This window comes from Amblyraja radiata, chromosome 30 (assembly GCF_010909765.2).
Source record: "Amblyraja radiata isolate CabotCenter1 chromosome 30, sAmbRad1.1.pri, whole genome shotgun sequence".
In the NCBI taxonomy this organism is placed as follows: Eukaryota; Metazoa; Chordata; class Chondrichthyes; order Rajiformes; family Rajidae; genus Amblyraja; species Amblyraja radiata.
Genome location: NC_045985.1, coordinates 13009701 through 13015132, shown reverse-complemented (window position 1 = coordinate 13015132; position 5432 = coordinate 13009701). Strand labels below are relative to the sequence as shown.

The following is a 5432-nucleotide window of genomic DNA, read 5'->3' as shown; positions in this document are numbered from 1 at the left end:
TGGTGAAAGCTCGGGGCCTGCATGCTAAACCCGTAGCATTTTAGGCCACGGCCCAGAGCAGGCCCCAGGGAAAAATGCGCCACCCCCCAACAAACATCGTCCCTACAAGAACAAGGAACCAGAAACCGAAGAAAACAACAATGAAGACAGATAAGTATGGTTCCTACCATCACATAAAGGTTAAGGGTTGTACTAACAAGGGGTGGATGAATCACGCCTGGTTAGGAAGCTATCACTCTTGGTAGTTATATACCAAAAAATAAATACAAGGGGAATAGAATTAATATCTTGCCACCAATTCAGCAAGCACCCCAAGTGGTCTACCCTCCCACGATGGTGAATGTCGCACCATCGTTGATAAACCACTTGAGTATTTCACCAGGTATACCCATTCATGGGAATTGTAACTACTACCATGGATCCAAGGATACTTTATGGTAGACATCGACCTTGAAGATGAACACTATTCAGTACCTTCTCATATAAGTTTCGGATATACCGCAATTACCTGGATGGAGTAACCATGATGAGCGTTGCGGCATTTAAGTCAAAGTTATCCAGAATCAACTAGCCCTGACACTTAGAAACATTCCGTCATGGCATGTCTATATATTAACGACAAACTATCCTTGGATACAGCTTTAGCTGCATCGCTTCTCGGCCTTTTGGCTAAGATCAAGTGTAGTATCTGTTCTTATCAGTTTAATAATCTGATACGTCCCTTATCTAGGGACCATATATTAAATTGAATTTTGGAACAGGGAGATGGAATAGGGGCTTGCTCCGTCCACTCCACGCATCGAACCAGTATTGCAGTGCCTCTGGGAACGGTGCACAAAATATATATCCAGATATTTACGTTGACCATCCACAACGTTGTTATCTGGTATTCATTAAGACTATCAGTCATGGTGCATTAACCACCAATCAACTACGTGGCAAAGTAATTGGGATATAGCAGCATTACCAGCTACAGAACTTTGTACCTTTCCTATGAGCTGAGATACTAGTGTTCAAAACTATCTCCATACCTGTAATATGGGGGTAAATGGATTAATCTGTAGTGTTATCATGGAATTTATCGGCAGGAAGGATTATGGTTGTACACTTCCACCTGTTTTGAGTAACATCTTATGTGTCCTGATGTGTTACTGAGCTTGTAATACTTAATGCCAATATGAATTGACTTAAACATATTATATATTAACTTACTTAATTCTAGTGAAGCATTTGCTCAGTAATCCACCAAATTTGCATGTTCGTTTATAAGATAACAACATCAGTGGTGGCATATACCAAACCACTTGGGCGGAGAACATCGATATTAGGTGACAATTTATTAACAATTGCAAACCGTATGTCGTCAAACACGTTTGACCATCAGTAACTCACCTATCAGGTGAGCTAAATACTGTAAACATACATTTAAACCAAAAATATTTGCTGAAATCACTAAGCAATATGGACACCAGATATCGATTCCTTATATCCAATTAAATCACCACGTACTAACTTACGTCACATGAAACCAATCTCAAGGCAGCGGCAATGGAGACATTCCCGCGTATTGAGGTGTGGGGGGAACCTAATCTCTATGTTTTCCTTTCCTTCTACCTCTTCAATAGGTACTACGGCTTCATCAGTCGGGTACTACGCAAATTACAGTGGAACAAGTCCACAAGCATGGTTCCCAGTGATCCTCGACATGGTCATTAAAATAATTGCAGAATTGGGAAGACCATTGCTGTGCTTGGATCAGCAGCACTATCAACCTGATGACAGTATTCCGTCACATATCCTAGAGAACATACCTGAGGAGCATCAAGAAATGGTACACTGTTTTCCAAAACAGGAATTACACATTCAACTATAACAAAAAACCGTACTGGAGCTCCTGGCAGGTCTTCACCACAATGAAGGACATGTTCTGTTAGCCTACTCAATTTGGGTACCGCTCACTGGTGATCAGATACAGGAGAGGTATATCAATCCATTCCCCAGAAATAGGTACACCCAAATTGGGATGTCAGTGAAATCCTGACATACCTTAGGGGATGATCACCAGCCAGGTCACTCACCCTGGAACAGCCTACCCTGAAGATGGACATGCTGGTGGCCTTACATCAACACAAAGAGCCAGCTCTCCCATCTACTGCGATGGGACAACATGGTTATAACACCAGATAGTGTCACATGCCCATTCAAGGGTTGGCCAAACAGAACAGACCAGGAACATCAGGTCCAGTCATGAAATTCCGGGCATACCCACCTGAACCACGTTTTATGTGTCATGACCCACTTAGAGATCGACACAATAAGGAATACCGAGGGAGAGGAAAAAGCCTTATGGGTCAGCCACAGGAAACCTTATGGTCGGGTGACGAGCTAAACTATCTCTAGTGGCTCAAGCAGGTACTGGGAGTTGCTGGAGTAAATACTAACGTGTATAAAATCTTATTCCACCAGGACAGCTTCCACGTCAGTAACTAAGAGGATGGACGAGCCTATGGACCACATCCTGGCTACTGCAGGGTGGTCTAGGGAGTATACGTTCCAAACTTTTATAACAAACCACTGACAGAACCTGTATCGTTTGCAGAAAAAGAATCTGCAAAAAATATATAATTTAAGCCCGGGGGAGCAATTGGTCTTGTTGTTGTTAATAACACCATTATTGTTTTTACAAACAGATTCATGGTTGATTACGATAACATACTTCCTCCCTCGAATGACTTCGGCAGCGAGTGAAGTATGAACTGTTACACGGTTTGAAATCACAGAGCTTTGAAGTCTTCACGTAGTCACTCACGTGACTCCGAAGTAAAATAGTAAGATTAAACGAGAATTTACCAGTTTGAAGTTTGATCTGTATTTTATGAGGAGTTACGATGAGGGATTACGTGCCCTCCGCTCCCACCCTCATTATATGGATCAAACTAATAAATTGATGTCTCCTTATCTTTACTATGTTTACTTCAAATAACTGTGTCTATCTGTGATTCCACACCGCTGCTTGGAAGTATGCCGCGCCTGCGCACTGAGCGGGTTCTTCACGTAATCCCTCATCGTAACTCCTCATAAAATACAGATCAAACTTCAAACTGGTAAATTCTCGTTTAATCCTACTATTTTCACTCATTTGGACCCCGTACTTCCTTTCGGTGTCCGAAACAGCAAAAAAAAAAAGAGCCTACCGTTCTGTTATGGTCATCACTCACAGACTCACCATCGATTAGTAAATGCTTCTTCAAATCTGTTATGAAAGATATTTTAACACGACAATTACATATTGCATCGGAAATGTGTTACAACATGAAATCGTTTTAAAATTAAATCCACGAAAAACACCAAATCACGAACTAACACATCAACATTTTGGAAGATAATATGAATTTGTTTAAACGAGTTACCTTTGTCTATATGTTGCAGTTGCTCCACTGTGAAATGAAAACGTGGACAGTTCAATAAAGGCTATTTGCAACAATTCGGAAAGTACACGCAGAGGGTTAAGAGACGGCGGACGTCTCTACCTGAAACAGTAGTGAAAAATAGTTTATTACTATATTCCAAGAGAATACAGGGCGCATCGTTATCTAGAGTATTGTGTACAGTTTTGGTCTCCTAATTTGAGGAAGGACATCCTTGTGATTGAGGCAGTGCAGCGTAGGTTCACGAGATTGATCCCTGTGATGGCGGGACTGTCATATGAGGATAGATTGAAAAGACTTGGCTTGTATTCATTGGAGTTTAGAAGGATGAGGGGGATCTTATAGAAACATATACAATTGTAAAAGGACTGGACAAGCTAGATGCAGGAAAAATGTTCCCAATGTTGGGCGAGTCCAGAACCAGGGGCCACAGTCTTAGAATAAAGAGGAGGTCATTTAAGACTGAGGTGAGAAAACAACTTTTTCACCCAGAGAGTTGTGAATTCATGGAATTCCCTGCCACAGAGGGCAGTGGAGGCCAAATCACTGGATGGATTTGAGAGAGAGTTAGATAGAGCTCTCGGGGCTAGTGGAGTCAAGGGATATGGGGAGAAGGCAGGCACGGGTTATTGATAGGGGACGATCAGCCATGATCACAATGAATGGCGGTGCTGGCTCGAAGGGCCGAATGTCCTCCTCCTGCACCTATTAAGGGACAGAAGTTTAGGGGTGACACGAGGGGGAACTTCTTTACTCAGAGAGTGGTGGCTGTGTGGAATGAGCTTCCAGTGAAGGTGGTGGAGGCAGGTTCGTTTTTATCATTTAAAAATAAATTGGATAGTTATATGGACGGGAAAGGAATGGAGGGTTATGGTCTGAGCGCAGGTATATGGGACTAGGGGAGAATACGAGTTCGGCACGGACTAGAAGGGTCGAGATGGCCTGTTTCCGTGCTGTAATTGTTATATGGTTATATGGTTATATGGTTATCTATGTTTCTATGTTTCTATGTATAGATTTCTGGCTGTTTACAAACTAAATCATGAGCGCATATCATAATTTTAATGTATGCTCAGCTTTATCCCTTACCTTTCATCTGCAATTTTTGTCTCACATCATTTAGTTCTGGAAATAAATAAATTTTATTTTATTAAATTTATTAAATAAAATTATTTTTTCTGTTTATTTCCCGACTTAATGTAAAACAGCCACATTAGCATTGCTATTAACTGACATTATTTCTACTGAATTGATAGACTGCGTTCAATAATCGCAAGAGACATCTGCCACTGAATACAAATGGCTGCACAGACAACAGAACAGAATATAAATCTTGCACTACATTTTTGACATTCAATCCGATTATGTCGCAATGGTTGTCGTGTCAAACCGTGGTTTGCAGCTGGTTATAGTATTTCCGAATTTTGCACACGTCTGTCTTAACACACGCGATGTGTGATCGTGACTAAGTTTGTGTTCCAGACTGCCCTGTTCACGAGTTTAACAATAAGGTCAACTTGTTGAACGCCAAATAAATTGAAATTAATTATTCTCTACACACTTGTAAACATTCTAAATTTCTTATAACTCATAGGCGAATTCTAATGTCGAATTAAGTTAAAAATGCAGATAGCTATGAGGTTTAATAATCCGCGAACTTGGTTTTCTGAGAAAATCATGCCCTTGCTCGTTCTGCTGCCGTTGACAACTTTCCTTACTGTGCTGATGATAGCGTCCGTTTGATATGTCAATATGTCAATATGTCAAAAGGGATATGGGGAGAAGGCAGGCACTGGTTGTTCATGGGGGACGATCAGCCATGATCATAATGAATCTAACTCTTTTTTAAATCCATCCAGTGATTTGGCCTCCACTGCCCTCTGTGGCAGTGAATTCCATAAATTCACAACTCTCTGGGTGAAAAGGTTTTTTCTCACCTCAGTCTTAAATTCAGGGACAGTTTCTTCCCAGCTGTTATCAGGCAACTGAATCACCCTATCAAAA

The 5432-nt window shown here is 41.2% G+C and overlaps 1 non-coding gene across 1 annotated transcript; it reads left to right on the top strand.

Moving 5' to 3' along the window:
* Positions 1-649: 649 nt before the first annotated feature.
* LOC116990258 lies at positions 650-841 on the top strand. Its single transcript, XR_004416502.1, has one exon. It is a non-coding gene; the product is annotated as a U2 spliceosomal RNA (small nuclear RNA).
* Positions 842-5432: the final 4591 nt, after the last annotated feature.